Source organism: Cricetulus griseus, chromosome 2 (genome assembly GCF_003668045.3).
Source record: "Cricetulus griseus strain 17A/GY chromosome 2, alternate assembly CriGri-PICRH-1.0, whole genome shotgun sequence".
Taxonomy (NCBI): Eukaryota; Metazoa; Chordata; class Mammalia; order Rodentia; family Cricetidae; genus Cricetulus; species Cricetulus griseus.
In genome coordinates this window covers 251,996,027-252,013,375 of record NC_048595.1, presented here as the reverse complement: position 1 = coordinate 252,013,375, position 17,349 = coordinate 251,996,027, and the positions used below count along the sequence as shown (strand labels likewise).

Here is a 17,349-nt window from a genome sequence, read left to right as displayed (position 1 = left end):
CTAAGTTGCTTGGTTTATGATTTAACTCTAGTCTCCTCACTAAGAATCTCTTTTGACCAAGTTTCTTTGTATCCATCAAGGCTCTCTGTGTTGTAGAATAAGTTCAGCTGGCACCTGATACTCTTGTTTCTGTTTTTTTTGGGGGGAGGGAGGGTGTGTTGTTGTTGTTTGGTTGTTTGTTGTTTTACATTAATTAGGAAGTGTATTTTCTTTGGTTCAAGATGTGAATGAAGGATAAGTGGCTAGAAAATAATTAGGGGAAATAAATAAGATTTTAAATAGTTTTGGCGTCAACCCTCCAAAACCATTTTAGAACTTTGAAAAGTATGAAGGTAATAATCATTTATTCTCAAAGGAAAGATCATATAGGTATAAAAGGTACATAGCAGCAGAATCAAAAGTTCAAGAATATTATGAGGGCTCATGGTATCCGATATTAGAGTTGGACAAGGCTAAGCTTTAATCATGGCTCTAGGATTTATTTATGACCCCAGGGATGATTGTATCATTCCAGGTTTGGAATATCATTAATTGTGGTATGTTGTGATTATTAAATAGAATAAAGTGTAAAGTGTTCAGCATGGTTCATGACACAAAACGCAGAAGCAACTCATGTCCACTAATGTATACATAAAACATAGTGTGTAGATTGTGGTATCATCCAGCCTTTAAAAAGGAAGAAATTTTGACTTGTACTACCCACCAGGGTAAACCTAGAGGATCCTGCTAAGAAAAATAGCCAGTCACAAAATAATAGGTTTGTAAGAAATACGTGTCAAAAGCAGAAAAGTGAATGGTGATTACCAGGGATGCCATGAGAGATGAGTGGAGATGATTGCTTAATGGGCATAGTTCTGTTTTGAAAGATAACATTTGCACAACTATATGAATAGACATAATACTGAACTGTTTAATTAAGATGATTGGAATGGTAATTTATGTGTGTTATTCTACAGCAAAGAACAAAGTTAGTACTGAAGTAACAATTTTCATCCATTAGCCTGACAAAAATCAATTATCACATGGATATATTTATCTTTCCTCATTTGGTTTATGATTCTCATGGCTCATTTGAGGATTAATTACATAAAGCAATAGAAATTTCAAGGCAAGAACACAGGAGCATTTATTTCATCCAGTGTCATATAGACACACTAGCAAATTTGACTTGAACTCAGCAGGATGGAATGTTCATGCAAGGCCATGTATTAGAGGTCAGGGAAAAGTGGATTAGTAACATTTCTTGTGAGCTTTTCATCTAAACCAAAAATTTCTTTGAGCTGAAGCTATTATACCGAACACAGAAATGCAGTGAGTTGGTACCTTTTATTTGGAAGCTTAACGAATGTCCTGCTATACACACACCTTCAGTCAACCTAAAATTCTATGATTGAGATGAAGACTGTAGTTTTTAAAGAATAAGTGTGTGTGTGTGTGTGTGTGTGTGTGTGTGTGTGTGTGTGTGTGTGTGTGTTTTCAAATGCAGATGCCAGAAAGCTGCACCAGATCCCCTGGAACTGGATTTGCAGGCTGTTGTGATGAGGGAACTGGGCGTGATGGGAACTGAATTCCAGTCCTTTGTGAGAACAGCAAGTTCTCTTAATGACCAAGTCCATCTTTCCAGCTATTTCTTTATTCAAAGTTTAATTAATTTCTTGTGTTACTATCAATGTATTTAAAATGGTTGATACTTGTTTCCTAAATGATACTTTAATTAAATGCTAAGTTCAGTAAATCAAGACTTATTTCTCTTTTGAGTCTTGTTTATTTTCATTTTATGCTTGATGACATATATCAAATGCACACGTTCATAGCATGCAGCGTGATGTTTTGATGTGTGTGATGCTATAAACTTAGGTAATTAGCATGCACATTATCTTAAATATTTGTCATTTCTCTGTGGAAAGAAACTTCTTCCTAAAAATATGGGGTATATATTGTTAACTATGGTCACCCTACTGTGCAGTAGAAGATCAGGGTCTCTTCTAACTGTGACTTTGTACTCACTCGGTAACATCTCATCTCCCCTCCCCGTGTCCCCCATCCTCTTGTGACCCCTATTCTCCTTTCCTCTCTATGTGACCCACATTTGTAGGTTCCACACATCAGTGAAAACTTGCAGTATTTGTCCTCTCCCTTTTTAACATCAGGGTCATTTTGAAATCCCAACTCGGGAGAATATACGAGTCTTCTTCCGAAGCAGAAACAAGCTCGTTAGATTGCCCCATCCATAAAAGGAAGCATCAAGATGTAGAAGTGTGAACAGATTCCTTCCCAGGAGCCTGGGCAATATCTCATATTAGAAGAAGCACATCTTTGCTTTTCCTGTTTCTTGTTCTTGGAGATTAACAGCTGCCCATATGCTACCTCATTGTATGGGGCCATCCTTGAATCTCAGAGTAATCTAGAGAGACAAGTGGGATCATCAAGGCTCTGTCACTTACCTGAAGCAAAAGAGATGATACCTCAAGTCAATTCTGGATAAATGGATGATTGAGAGTGACAACTCAGCTCAGTCCTGCCTCTGCATGCCAATGCCCTTGTGGTGCCCTTCATGCCCACCTGTAAGCTCTAGGAAATGAAAAAAAAAACAATGGAGAAAGAATCATTAAAGTGCGTAAAACAAACTTAAAAGAGCGACAAATACACCAATATCTTGCCCGAGAATCATAGTTAAATATAACCACATGTAATCCACACATAACAAGTGAAAAGTCTGATTGCTTTATTAATGTGCAGGGTCTGTGGAGGACGGGTTAGGGGAGGAGAGTCCTAGGGCTCAGGGATTGGTGAGTGCTGTAAGAAGCTCTGAGGGGAATCATGAGGTGGAGATGAGGTCATGTGTGTTGAGGGAGAGAGGCCAAACTGTTTGGTGAATACAGAATGAATGCAGTTGGAGGGGTGACTCACAGAACATGAGGCTGGAACAACTGGGATTTGAAAAGAGTAGACAGGACTGGTCTAAATACACAATGCAGAACTGGGTTCTCTCCTGCTGTGGTAACTGTTACAATTGGATAGCACAGACAAGCAGAAGAGCATTGACGAGACCAGCCATCGGTTTAGGAGAATGGTGATCAGATGATCTCTACAAAATGTCACCAAAACAAAGCATTGCCTTTTCATCTGGGACAAGAAGGTTTATCCTATGTCTGTTCTCAAGCGTAGACTGCTCAAGTGAAGGAGGCCTAACTTAACAAGAGGTCCATTGCAGCTACAACTACCAAATACATATGAAAATGAAAATAATAGGGTTGTCTTGTGTATTATTAGCTTTAAAATGGGGCCATTGTATGTGGAAAACCTAAAAGAACACAAACAAAAGTTGTGCAAGTAGGTCGACTGCCTGCTCTCAGAAACTATCCCAGTTAGCTGTAGACACTGAGGCATTATGTGTAGGCTGGATTTTATTGGATTTTTTTCTTCAAGAATTCCAATATCGTGTGACGTGATTGAGGAAAACAATGGCCTTGCTCCTTGCCATTGGGATTCAAAGACAACTGCTTCAGGGATATATCGCCTTTTCAATCACACAGTTAAGAAAGGCTCCCACTCATCTAGAGAATCAATTTGGAATGGAATTTGAAAATGTGAAGAAAAACATGGTTTTTCATGTTATCTATTTAGTATACTCTTTTTACACAATTTGAGAGCAAAGCATAAGAAAGGTTGCTCAGAAGATAATTGGTATACAGTAAATTCATATTATTATTGTTATTTATATACACATATGAAGGCAGGCAGCTGCTTGCTCAAGAAATGTGTCCTCTTTGTCTCAGAGAAACAGAAAAATTATGAGATATCTGGTCATTTTAAATGATATGCTTTTGCTCAAGAAATCACTCATTCATTTCTATAATGGACAAGGAACTAGAGACAAATTTCCTTCCTATTTTGTTTCCTTCAGGGGTCATGTTATACTGAAAACCACGCGAGATAAATCTGAGGAGGCAGGAAGCCATAAAGTCACAGAGACCACATTCAGGCAGGAAGGATAAAGGTAGGTAAACTTTCTGTCCTGTTGGTCCTTGTGTTGAGGGTGTCACAGAACATATCTTTATTGTTATAAAGCCAGAGGACAGTGAAGAAAGGGTAGGGTGAGATGGCTTCATTTAGAAAGTGACTCAATATTGTCCAGTCAGTTATTTTTAGTGATACATTAATAGCAGATAATACACATTGAATACTTGAGATATACATTTTCATCTGGTGTTTCCTGGGGCCTATGCATAATAAAGAAAGAGCATGTTTTGATATTTCTTATTATTCTTAGCTGTGCCTCTTTAAATTACTCTCAGTGAAGGTCAATGGCCCATTAAAGTCTTTTAAAATTCTAGTCTTTGACTCTGGATAGAAATTCATTATATTAATTATTACTCTTGGAAATATTTTTCTGAGATAACATATCAAGCGATGCATATACATGTTTTGTTTGGTTGAGACAGTCTTGCTATGTAGCCTGGCTGGTGTTGACCATTCAGCCCAGGTTTCACCCTCCCACATGTTAGGATTACATAACTGTTTTCAAGGAAGCACTCTTGATTGTGTTGACTGGTGGACATACAACTCAAATTGATGCATTTTAAGGAATAGTAAATCAGTGTCTTTAACACACACACACACACACACACACACACACACACACACACACACACACATGCACACACACACATGCACACATTTAAGACGTGTACCTGACATGTATGTTGAAAATTGAAGCCACCTTCATGTTGCAATCTCTTTTTTTTCAAGATAGGGTTTCTCTGTGTAACAGCTCTGGTTGCCCTGGAGTTCTATCCGTAGATAAGGCTGGCCTCAAACTCACAGAGATCCACTTGCCAATGCTTCCTGAGTGCTGGGATTAAAGGTGTGCACCACCACCCCAGCAATCTTAATGGTATTTTACAATAGTGGAATCTGCCTTGACACCTCTCTCACCCTGACTTCTATGTTCTGCCGTCTGGAGTGAGAAATTTGCTCCTCCATCACAGTTTAGATAATGGGTGAGGAGAACATGGCAGAGGCTTGAGTCTATGAAAAGGCTCCAGTGTTCTCCCACTCTCAGATTCCCAAGAGAACAGAAGAGCAGGGGAGTAGGAACAAGCAGAAGATACTGTGTGGGGCTTGGGCTATTTGCCTGGTTTCCAGAGATGAGTGTGCACACTTCCTTTTCACACACTAAGATTTAGACAGTGGTAATGGGTTCTATGTCTTATTGGAACATTTTTATTTTAATGCCAACTTTTAAGCTTGTCAATGAAGAATAGCACCTTCATTCAAATTTACCTTTTAGAAGAAAATGATTTTAGTGAAATAATTTTGGGAAAACCATAGATTTCTACAGGATCCACTCTAATCTTTATACTGGGGATAATAGTGAGCAAAGTTATAAATACTTGTTTTGCTCTCGAGGACAATTAAAACTGATACATAGGACAATTACTGGGTCAGTGTGGTGGGCTGAATGCTGAGGACTTGGAAGCAGAATCCACTGAATTCTCATGACAGCTCTGGGAAGAGGTGAAGGGGCTTCTTCCCTTCTGTGATGAAAGCTGGCGGACTGGCCAACTGCACAGATTTAGTCAGTGGGGGGTGAAGCTGGATAAGAGTCTAATTCCATCTGCTGTTAAACCTATGTCCTTGACCAGCATGGAAAGCCGAAGCTAAACTACTAACTTTAAAGGAGTGCAGCATCTGACTAGCTTCAGACATTGAACCTCCATGTTGAAATACACACGCTTAAGGAACATGTTATCTCTCTGCTCAGTAAACTCTGTGATGGAAATAACACAATTTGCAGATTCATTTTGTAACAAAACACTAAACTCCATGACCCTCTGAAAAAGAAATTAAAAAGGGAGCAAAAAAGAAAACTGGAAAACATTAGCTAAAGAAATTGGAAATCAACAAAACAATATAGTGAGTGTATGTGTAGTAGGACTGTGACGGTGGTCAGAGTTAGAAATTTTATTTAAATAATTTCATAGTCATAGACCAAAGAATAATGCCTACACTTTTGATTCTTTAGCAGACTCAAAATGTTTATTTTAAGAAAATACACATGTATACCACTTGGTAAGTTCGGACAGCAAAAGTTAATTAAAATATAAGAAAATCTTCCCAAGAAATCATAAAAACTCTAACGGCTAGCTGAATGACGTGTTTGATCACCTGAACTTCACCTCACTTCAGTTTAGAAATTTTAATGGATAAAATAGACAGAGAAATAATTATCTGTGTTAGGAACTATCTTAAATTTCTTATGATAATTTTGAAAATTTTTAGCTTATAGGAGGCACTAGTAATTGTCTTTTTTATTTAACAGACTTGAAAACTGAGGACCAGATAAGCTAAATAACTTGGCCAAGTTCACACAGACCATAAGTAGAGAAACTGAATTAATTAGTACTCAGGTGGTTTAACATAAGTGTTTTTAGTCTTAACTACTATACATTGCTGTCTATTAACAGTTGTAATTTTGAAAAGTTGTAATTATTATGGAAAAGATGACAAAATAAAGAGTATCAAAATAAAGTTAACTAGGGATAATAAAAGATAACTGTATAAATCAGTATTTTTCCACAACAAGTAGACAATCTGATAAAATCTCATTTATGACAGCATGAATACCTATGGATAGCTATATAGGAAATTTATAAGAATTAAATGAAGATAGTAGCAATAGAGTGAGAAACACAAAAGAAGGTGAACAGAGAACAATGTTTATGTTGCATTCCTGGATAAGAATAATAATTTCAGAAGTGTTACCTTCTCCATATTGACTTGTGAATGTAATATATCTTAATTTGTAACCTAAAAAAAAATTGGAGGAAAGCTTGCCTTTAAAATGGAAGAATAGTGGCCTGGGAAAAACAAAATTTTGGAAAAAGAAAGGATAATTTAAGAACTTGTCATTTCTGAGTTTTAAAACATGTTAAAAAGTTATACTTAAGACAGTGAGCTACTTCTTTTTCACTAAAATAGAAACGTACGGGTCCAGTGGTGTTTGAATGAGAAGTGTCTCCGTAGGCTCCTGTATTGGAACTCTTGCTCTCTAGATGGTAGCCCCCTTTGCAGGAGGTTAGGGAATCTTCTGGTGGTGCATCCTAGCTGGAGGAACTGTATCATTGGGGAGTGGGCTTTGAGGATTTATAGCCACATCCCAGTTTGAGTTTGTTCTTTACTTCCCGTTTGTGGTTGATATATGGCCAGTCAGCTTCCTGCTCCTGCTCCTGCTGTCTGCCATACCTGCCTGTTCCATGCTCTTCCTGTCACTGTGTTTTGTGGAACTGTAAGCCCATATAAGCTTTTTTTTTCTTTTTTTTTTTATAAAGCTTCTCTGGTCATGGTATTTTATCACAGCAAGATGAAAGTAACTAATATGGAGGAACTAAATTGACTTGAAAATCCCTCAAAGAGCATATGAAAGTAACATGTAATAGAGACATTTCATGTTGATAGTCTTGACTATTCAATGGCCATAAAAACAATAACTGGTTAAAGATTTGAACAATGTACATTTTAATATAATATACAAGTATTGACTAAATACTGACTGATAAAGTAAGAAAATGATGAGATATAATTGAAGGGAAACACATTGGTGAATGCCTTTGCCGTATTGTATGCCACGATGTTAATAGAGGAATGCAGGGCTGAAGTGGTAGTCTTAACCATATTCAAACTTCCTTATATGCAAAAGAACAAGAGACACAAACAACACTGACCCTAACAATGAATTTCTTTTTATTTATTTATGTTTTTTTTGAGAGTAGAGTTAGTGAATCACTTAAATTCTGACTAACATTCCAAGGTATGAGTGTTTAAAGGTTTAGTGAAGCAGAGGCTTTATGGGTAAGTTGGTTTCTACCCTCTGCAGCATAGATAGATAACCATGGAGATTGTCAAAGGCTGGGTCTGTGATGTTGACAGCATTATAGGAACATCCAAGCAACAACTTGGAAACGCAGCAATTTTCATCAAAAAGACCAACTAAGTTTGAGCTGCAGTATTCACAAGAGTGGGGGATTTTAAGTAGACATTTTTATAATCCTTGCTTGTCAGTGCATATTTCAGCAGTCATTTGCAACATCTTTGACTAATTCAAGTTTAGTACATGTGAAAATGTATCATCGGTAGTAAAAATGAAATCCCCCGGTTATTCAAATGTGATAGATAATAGCAGTGGAGCTGCACAATGATAACACTTGAAGAGAAATGCTTCCTGTCTGATTATTGTGAAGTATGGTACAACAAAGATGGTTATTTCACCTCCATCTAGAGTAGCTGTCCTTTTTCAGATGCTTCCTTCACAATGCAAATGTGAAAGGGAAATTTATCATCATCAACACACACTAAAGATGTTTCAAAAAGTCTTCGGGCCTAGTTCACAAAAGCACTTGCCACACAAGCCTGAGAATTTGAGTTCATCCTCTGGAAGCCACAGTAGGATGAGAGAAATGACTCCTGGAAATAGTCTTCTGACCTCTATGGGTAAAAAGGACAAATGGATAAAAGCTTTAATTTATGTGAAGAATACAAGTAATGGCAGCCTCTACTATTACAACCAATTAGTACAAAAATTTACAAAGGCACACGTTTTTGCCTGAGGTCCTGTTGTCATAATTGCTGCTTGGCTGTGATTTTTCTCATCCTTCTGGATCCATGTCTCTGAGCAAAGCAATGGTTCTTGGCCACTGTTGTTCTCCCTGGAGACATGCATGCTGACTCATGTCCATCTGCCAGCACTCTCACCTGAATGGACTTCTCGTTTCCCTCATTTGTATCGTCTTTTGTTTGCAGGCTTAAATTATGCCATGTTGTATATTCAGCTGTCTCTCCTCGCTTTTCTCCAGTGGTCATTGTTTCTTAGTTGAATTTGATACTTCAATTATTTTAATCTATCAACACTAGAGTGTTTTTCTTTGGTCTGACACAGCTTTTATCAAGAAAGTTTTGGTTTTAGAGTTTGGCCAACAACCTTCTTATATACCCTTCCTACAAGGACTTTTAGGTACACACACACACACACACACACACACACACACACACACACACACACACACCCCAGAGAGAGAGAGAGAGAGAGAGAGAGAGAGAGAGAGAATAGCCTCAAAATAAACAAAAGAACTATACAAACCTTTCTCTTTCTAATGGGCAAGTAAAATAAAAAAGAGAGAGGTACCACCATCCACCATTTTGTTTGAAATGACTAACAAAATCAAAACACAAGTCTAAAGTTAACAAAGTCTTGTTAATCTTCATGCTTGCCAGACTGTCACTGTTTGAAGAGTGTAAAAAACAAAACAAGCCACCATCACCACCACCAATAACAACAACAATAAAAGCTGTCAGTAATATTTTGCAGAAGGGAAAAATGGAGAACAAAACAAGATATACAGCAAACAAAAGGGGAAGCCTCCATTATAATAGAATAAAATAGAAAGGATCAAGTTTACCATGGATTCTTAGACATCAAAGTAGGTGTTAATTACTATGTACAGTATATGAAGGTTTTTTTTTTTTTTATTTTTTCTCATTCCTTCGTCTAGCAAGGAGTTCTTGAGACCGAATTCTCTTTGTCTTGTGCTTAGTGCTGTTGTGAGCACCGGTGACACAGAGTTGAAGGCGTCATTGTCTCCTGTGATGTGCCTGGAAAGAAATGCTGAACCTAAGCAAAACTGATGGAGGGCTTTAAGGAGACCCCAGGCAGCATCAGATCAGGAGTGCCAGGAGGTTCTCTTGAAGGGGTCCTAAGGGACCTATGTTGACTTAAGTAGACTCAAGATGGGAAAACAGAGATCAGTTTGGTGTATTCAAAAACAAACAAGCAAACGAAGTTATTCTGAGTGAATGGAACCGGAGGAAAACATTTTTTTATTTCATTCAGGGAATAACTTCTGGTACTAGAGAAAGTTCTAGAAGCTTGAACCACTAAGAATGGTTTATCACAGGGAGTTTATATGTGAGACTGGGGTAGTGAAGGGGGCAGTGAGTGATTAACAAATGCCACAGAAATTAGTTCAAGTGCTATTTTGATGATGAGAATGAGAAGGGTTCCCATGAAGAACTGACTATCAGGCTGCTTTTGAGTTAAAAACCAACCAGCCTTGTCACCCACCTCTTAGCCTTTAGATAAATTATACATCTCTGAGTTTTTCTGTATTAAAGAACCAGTGGGAGCAAAGGAGAGTATATGTCTAGAGATGGTTGGCAGTGAGAATTTAATAGAGTGTTAGTGAAGCAATTCAAAATGTTTAGGTATGGTGGGCACTTGACAAATGGTACCATTGGAATAAAGAAATAAGATCTGATCTTGGAAAGCACTTTTAGACTTCCTGAAGTAATCGAGAAAGTGAAAGTGACACTATGTAAAAGTTCCTTTCCATCTGGGATTCCTAACAACAAAGTCCTTTATAAATTGTGCAGCCTAAATTTGCAAATATACATCATTAGAAATCGTTCTATCCTGTTAGCATTCTCTTGTATGTGCTTAGTTTATGAACAAATGTAGTTTTGGGATTTTGCCAAGGCACCTAGATTGTCAACTCTTGTTTGTTATATCAAAATAGATCTTGGGTTGGACAATGAATGTGTTACAACCTGTTCAAAGGCAGCATGCTTGTGCATGTTGGGTGAGTTTGAATTTGCTAGGGTTAGGATGCTGTGCTGCAATCAATTCCTGCTTATCAGTCAGGAACAATTCCCATTAGTCATTGAGAAGTTCAAAAGGACTCAGGTGGTTGAGCTCCTCCCTGATCATTCTAACAGAAGGCAAATAAAGCAGTCAGAGATTGTCTGTTAGCATATTAACTCAATGAGTTGTGTTGGATGTTACATATGGTTACCAGTTACAGGAAATGAACCACTCAACACTCAGCTCTCCCCTCCCCAGTTTGCCTTTAATGAGCTCACCTTGCTTTTTTTGTTTCTAACAATCTTAGTTGTTTTTATGTAGGAAGTGTCTAACTTAAGATGGTTTGACTTAAGATTTTTCCATTGCATGATGTGAAGGCAATACCCATTCGTTAGCAACTGTAGTCTGAAATTTGAATGTTAGTTCTCTTTGGAATGGCATATGTATTACAACAACTGGCTATGTTAAGCAGCAACAATAAGCTGCAACTTCCAGTCAACCATGCAACCATGGAAGGAACAATGGAGAGTCTACAGTGACATTTCTAAGCCTTAGTGTTTCAAAAGTTTAAATGTGCTGCACAATTTTTGACCTAAATTATTTTCAACTTAATTTTATTGTAACACTAGCCCATTGCCAATCAAGGAACTTTTGTGAATTGTGTCATGGGACAATGTAGAGAGTAAAGCATGAAATCAACCCCTACTTCTGAGAAGGAAAACATTTTGTTGTGATATTTCCTGAAACTCCTCCTTTTTAAATAGAGCACTACAGTTAGTCATCTCACGGAAGTATCATGAGAAGTGTACATTGTTCTGACAATTTTTATGTTTTCTTACATACATTTCTGGAGTTATCTCAGTATTTTGTTTTGATTTGCATATTTTAAATTTAGAATAAGGATCTACTTTTTACATCATGTCATAAGATCATCCAGGTTCTGTCTTCCTAGTTCAGTGTTCTTTTTTGGAGATCTTAGGTCATAATGCAAGTGTTTGTTTGCTGTTCATGTCCCCTCGCCTGCTTACTTCTTAAGAGAGTTCATGATGACAGAGTGTTATTGCTGGAAGAGCTAGAAGAAAGCATCCTTAGTAGTGTTGTTCTTTTGTTTAAGTTTAAAAATTAAAAGGAGTGAGATAGAACCGGCGTGATGGAACAAGAACCATAGAGAGTACACTAACCAGTTTATTACAGGGCGGGAGAGGGAGAGCAAGAGAGGGAGAGACAGAGAGAGGGTAAGATTGAAGATCAGGGATCAAAGAGGAAGAGGAAGGTAGGAGGGTGAGAGAGTAAGAGTAAGAGAACGTAAGTGGGCAGGGGTCTGTCTTTTAAAGGGGTCCTCTACACCTGCATGCAGACTTAATACCCATGGAACCTTGGGCTGATCAGAGTACTGCCTGAGTGGATTCTTCCAGGTAACCGGGACAGGCCAGCATAATGCTTGAACCTTTCAAGTAGTGGTAGTAGGAGCATGAGGTGGCTCCTCAGAGTCAAGAAGCAGAGAGTGATGCTGCTGCTGTTCATCCCACTTTTGCCTTTTGACTCATTCTGAAACTCTGGCCCAAGCAATGAGGCTGCCCACTTTCAGGGTGGATCTTCCCACCTCAGTGAAATATTCTTGGATGGAAACTACTTCCCAGAAATTGAAAGGTGTGTTTCAATAGTGATTTTAAAACTAGTTAATGTGGCAGTGATGACTACCCTTCAAGATACCCTAGCTGTATGGGCCTCTACATTATGAATACTGAAGCTATTTGAAATGACACAAGTTAAAGTGGATGGGAAGTTGGAAAAATGTGAATAATTTAAAACCAGGCCAGACAAGTCATATTGAGAATCAGACTGCCTGGTAGGACAGTGAGACTCCAACAGGTGGATTGACTTTCTCAAAATAAACAGAGTTCTTGTGCCTAGGGTTTATTTGTACCTACAACCTTTACACAGCAAAATGAAACCAACAAGCTTGAGGTGTAACTGATTACTTTTGAGTCAAATGTCAACTAATCACAGGCCTTTGCCTAGTCAAATGATTTGTTAGGTAAGCAGGGACAGCCCATCAAACCCTACCCAAATGAATGGAACTTGCTGTTGCTTATCAGCTCACTTCTTTGCTTCCAAATCCAGCTGTAGGGTCAGAGCTCCAAGTTCCTCTCCTAGCCCACTCTTTGATCATTGTAGACAACGTTGGGTCTCACTTGAGAGGCTGCAAACAATTTCTGTTACATAACAGCTAGTTACTGAAGAAAGATCTTTTCAAATCCAAGATGATCCCCCAAAGGATGTACTTACAAATGGCTCTGGTATTTAGCTAAGCAACCATGTCTGTAGCAATGTTGGATTCTAAAGAGACTTGTTGCTTTTTTGTTTGTTTGTTTGTTTGTTTCGAGACAGGGTTTCTCTGTGTAGCTTTGGAGCCTCTCCTGGCACTTGCTTTGGAGACGAGGCTGACCTCGAACTCACAGAGATCCTCCTGTCTCTGCCTCCCGAGTGCTGGGATTAAAGGTGTGCACCACCAACGCCCTGTTGCTTTTTAACATTTTATCTAGAGCAGTGGTTCTTAAGCTTCCTAACACTGCGACCCTTTAATACAGTTCCTCATGTTTTGTGTTACCTCTCCAACCATAAAATTATTTTCACTGCTACTTCATAACTGTAGTGAATCATAATGCAGATATCTGTGTTTTCCGAAGGATCACTCATCCCCAAAGGGGTCATGATCCACAGGTTCAGAACTACCAATCTAGAGCTTCCCTTTAGGTAATGTAGCTAAGGTTAATGGTGATCCTCTGACTCAAAGCCCACGTCTCATAATCAAACAGTTGCATTGGACAAAATACAGAAAGTTTTTTTGTCCGTCTCTCTACTCATTGTGTTGCTTCTGTATAAAACAATAGAGGGAATATAATGAATCCTTAGAGATCCCACATCAAAATAACAAAAGTCTCCTATTCTGATTTTAGAATGGCTGGCAACAGCATAGCTTCAACTCATTACTTTTTCCCATTTGATTGTCTCTTCTGCATTATGAACCTAACCCAGCTACCTCTTCCCTCTGGGTGGAGCATTCTGTCCCATTTGTTCTAATATGGAGGAGAATGTGGTTTAGCAAACTTGTAACTCACTGGTCCTGAAAGCCTATCACCTTCCTGGGGACTTCTCAGCAAAGTTCTGCCCCATGGTTGTTTTGATTTCTGGCTAATCAAGAGACATGACATGCCTATTTCTAGAAAGGTTTGAGTATGTGAACATTATTCTGGAGACAGAACCAACTATATCAGGTTGGAAAACAGGAGTTTGTAGCTGCAACACAGACCTGCAGTCTCCTATAGCTGAAGGCAGCCTTCGTAGTTCTGGATAGTAACTAAACATTGAGATTGTATCATTAACGGGCACATGGTGATATGACAAATAAGACTTCATTTCATTTTCATTTTAAACTTTGACACTGATATACCTCCTAAGATGAAAAGAAATGTATCTAATTTTTAAAGCAAGTTCACTTCAAATTTGTTCATATTTCTTCAAGATCTTTTGCATATTTATAAAATAAATAAAATCAGTGTTCTTGGCTGGCATGTTAGAAACAGAATTTTAAAATACTACTGTGTTCAGCATAAGTTAAATAGCATATTAAAAGTGATAATCTGCCATAGGTTAAATATCAATTTTAATTTATATTCTCTTCAAATAAATTCATTAAAATTCTAACTTATAGATTAAAATTCTAACTTATAGATTAAAATTCTAACACAAACTATTTTGACAAATTGTCAGACTGCTATCCTACCTTGCAAACAACACACATGGTGCTATGGTAATCATTAAAAACTGCACAGATAGAAAATTGTACATGTAGATGTACAAGTGTAGAAGGTCAAGGCAGTAACTAAAAAGATGACATCATTGTCACAGAGTGACATCATTGTCCCGGAGCTGCCCAGGAGCTAGTAGTTGTTATTTGTATCAGATGGTGTATTTTCTGACCTTTGGAAGGCATTGTGGAAGTTTTAGCTGCTAATGGTTATCAAACCTTTCAGGGTATAACAGTCCTATGTATGACAATGGCTGTTGAAGTGTAGCTGAAAAGACAGTCCCTTCAAGGTCACATTCACATTGCATAGATGCGAAGGCTCTCCCTTCTGAATTTGGTATGGGGTCACATTATTGTTGGCATGTAATGGAGAACATGGCTTAACTCTGTGAGCTAATTCCAAAGAGGTCTCCAACATGACCATCTCAAGAAGTCTGTGGAGTCTGTTGTTACAATTTAAATGCATATTCATAGCTTAAGCATCTCACATGAAGTTGTGATTACAACAGCAGTTTATTCTACTTTTTGCTTGTTTTTGCTTATGTCAATTTGTAGTCCCACTACATGAGATTTCATAATCTTTTTGACACAAAGTAGTTATTGAAATCCCAGAAGATTGTTTTTGGACAGAGCCTGAAAATTGGAAATCATATCTCTATCCTGCCATGCTGTGGCACTATGTTTGAAATCATTCAGAGGGGAAGGTAGAGAGTGCAGTAAGCTTAGTCATGGGTTGTCAAACATGAGTTCTCCTTGTTCACTTTTTGAGCTACATGGACTCAAGCATATTTATTTAACATTTATGCCTTCGTGCTATTATCTGTAATATAGAACTGATATTAGTACTTCTTTCCTAAGGTTGTTAATAAATCCATTGTTGTTTGTACAGTATGTAGAATTTTTCCTTGTATGAATAATTAGTAAAGTATTGTTTAATGTTACTTTCTGTGATATTTATGAAGTTTTTCCAGTTAGGAGGTCATATCACTTTATGGCTGTTTTTTTTCAACGTATCCTTAAGTTATTAAGTGTATGTTGATGAATACTTTGTAGGCAGAATTTTAATAGCAATAGAGTCTAACACTGATGATTGTATTTCTTTGTCTTTTTTTTTTCAACCAAAGACTACTTGTAGAACTAAAGAACTGTTTTTAAAGCATGGTAATGTATTTACCCATTTCATAGCTTCATATATGATGACAAGTATCTATAACTGCTTTGAAAATAGTTTCTTAATTGAGCAGACATTTTGTTTCCGTCCTAAGTGGTTAATGTCATGTCTTTACATATGTGCTTTGGATAGCAGGCTGCTTGGAATGTTGGCTTGATGATTGATTTTCATCCCTGTTTGCCTGTGAAAACTTTCCACTGTTTATCAGATTTTTTTCTTAGCTCGGGTTAGTACATGACTGATAACTTCCCAGTTAACTAGTAAACAAATCAGCTATTTCAATTATGCTTGAAACCTGTTCAATTGGAATATTTTCTGATTTAGACATAGGACAGAGAATAGCAGAATATTATTAGAAGAACTTGGTAGAGGGATGTATCTATTTGTTTTGTTTAAAGACTCCTCCTCCTCATCATCATCAGAGTGCAAGAAGCCACTGGAATTTACTTTAACTGATGGGAGAATGTCCAAGTAAGTCAGCAGGCTCCGTATCAGGGAAGAAGATGATGGCAACAGAGGTGGATCTGTCAGCCAAGAGGTCAGAGTCCATGAGGACCAGCAAGGCGCAGCAGAAGGTATCCCAGCATGTGGGTCAGCCATGGTGACACAGAGTCTGAAGGCAGGGGATATCTGGGCAGATAACCAGAGAGGTCTGCTCAGAGATGCTGGGAACTGAGATTGGGTCGAAAGCATAGTGAGCCATCCAGGATGCTAAAGTAGAGGATTCATTCTGTGAGGTCGCTGTATAATGAAAGCTGTGATATTTCTAGGTTGGGAATGAAGAAGATTGAGGGTTGTTGGAGCCAGGAGCCAGGCAAGTCTTCATAGATACCATTTTGAAATTCTTCAGTCAAGGGTCATGTGACTCTCTTCCACGAATTATAAAACTCAAGTGAGTTAATAGGCATCCTTTATTACTAATGAGGATAATTAGAAGGCAACTTGGGATTGGCCTGGCCAGTTTCATCTTGGAAAGCTTCAGTAGCTTTCAGAACAGCCAGAATTCCTGACAGTTGGAACTGCTCACATTCAGCCAAGGTTAAGTGACAGGTGAAACATGCTTTTGGGTTTTTCCTTGGGCAGAGGTCATCTATCAGAGAAAAGAATGGAGGCAGGTGCTTAATGCTGAAACCTGCTTGCAGAGGAAGAGAAACAATGGAAGCTGCTGAGTTAATTTCCATACAGTAACAAGAATGTGTTCTAGCCTTTCTCCTGGCAGGGAAGGTCATGCCATATTCCTTTACTTGGAAATATTCTGTATCAAACTGAGGAGTAGGAGGATGCTGGACATTGACTTGCATCAGATCAGATTTAAATGATCTTCTGTTGTTGGGCTCAGATCTTCTACATATATGGATGTATCTGTGATCAATTGGAAAACCCTCAAAACAAAATGCAACTCTTCTCATGCTTTACATTTTGAAGATTTATTTGTCTTTTTATTATGTGTAAGTATTGAGTACTGTCATGTATGTGTGCACCATGTGCATGCCTGGTGCCAGGGGAGCCCAGAAAGTCCTCTGGAACTGGAATTATGAATGGTCACAGGTGTTAGAAAAGGACCCCAGGACCTTTACATGAGCAGCAAGCATACTTAACCATTGAGATACCCCAATGGGTATCTAAAGTAAAGAAAAATTTATTTTAGTAGGTTACTATGAAGTTTGGCAATGTTTATCGTTTTTTTTCCAATGACTTTTTAATAAGGAGAAAATCCATGTTTTGTCAAAT

The 17,349-nt window shown here is 38.0% G+C and overlaps 1 protein-coding gene across 5 annotated transcripts in view; it reads left to right on the top strand.

Annotated features, from left to right (window-relative positions):
* Positions 1-17,349, top strand: part of Pkib (cAMP-dependent protein kinase inhibitor beta) — a 99,968-nt gene that overhangs the window by 16,321 nt on the left and 66,298 nt on the right. For all 5 annotated transcript variants that reach the window (XM_027398450.2, XM_027398448.2, XM_027398445.2 and 2 more), the window contains exon 2: positions 3,908-4,000. The gene's annotated coding sequence lies outside the window, so the exon portion shown is untranslated. The remainder of the gene's footprint in view (positions 1-3,907; positions 4,001-17,349) is intronic.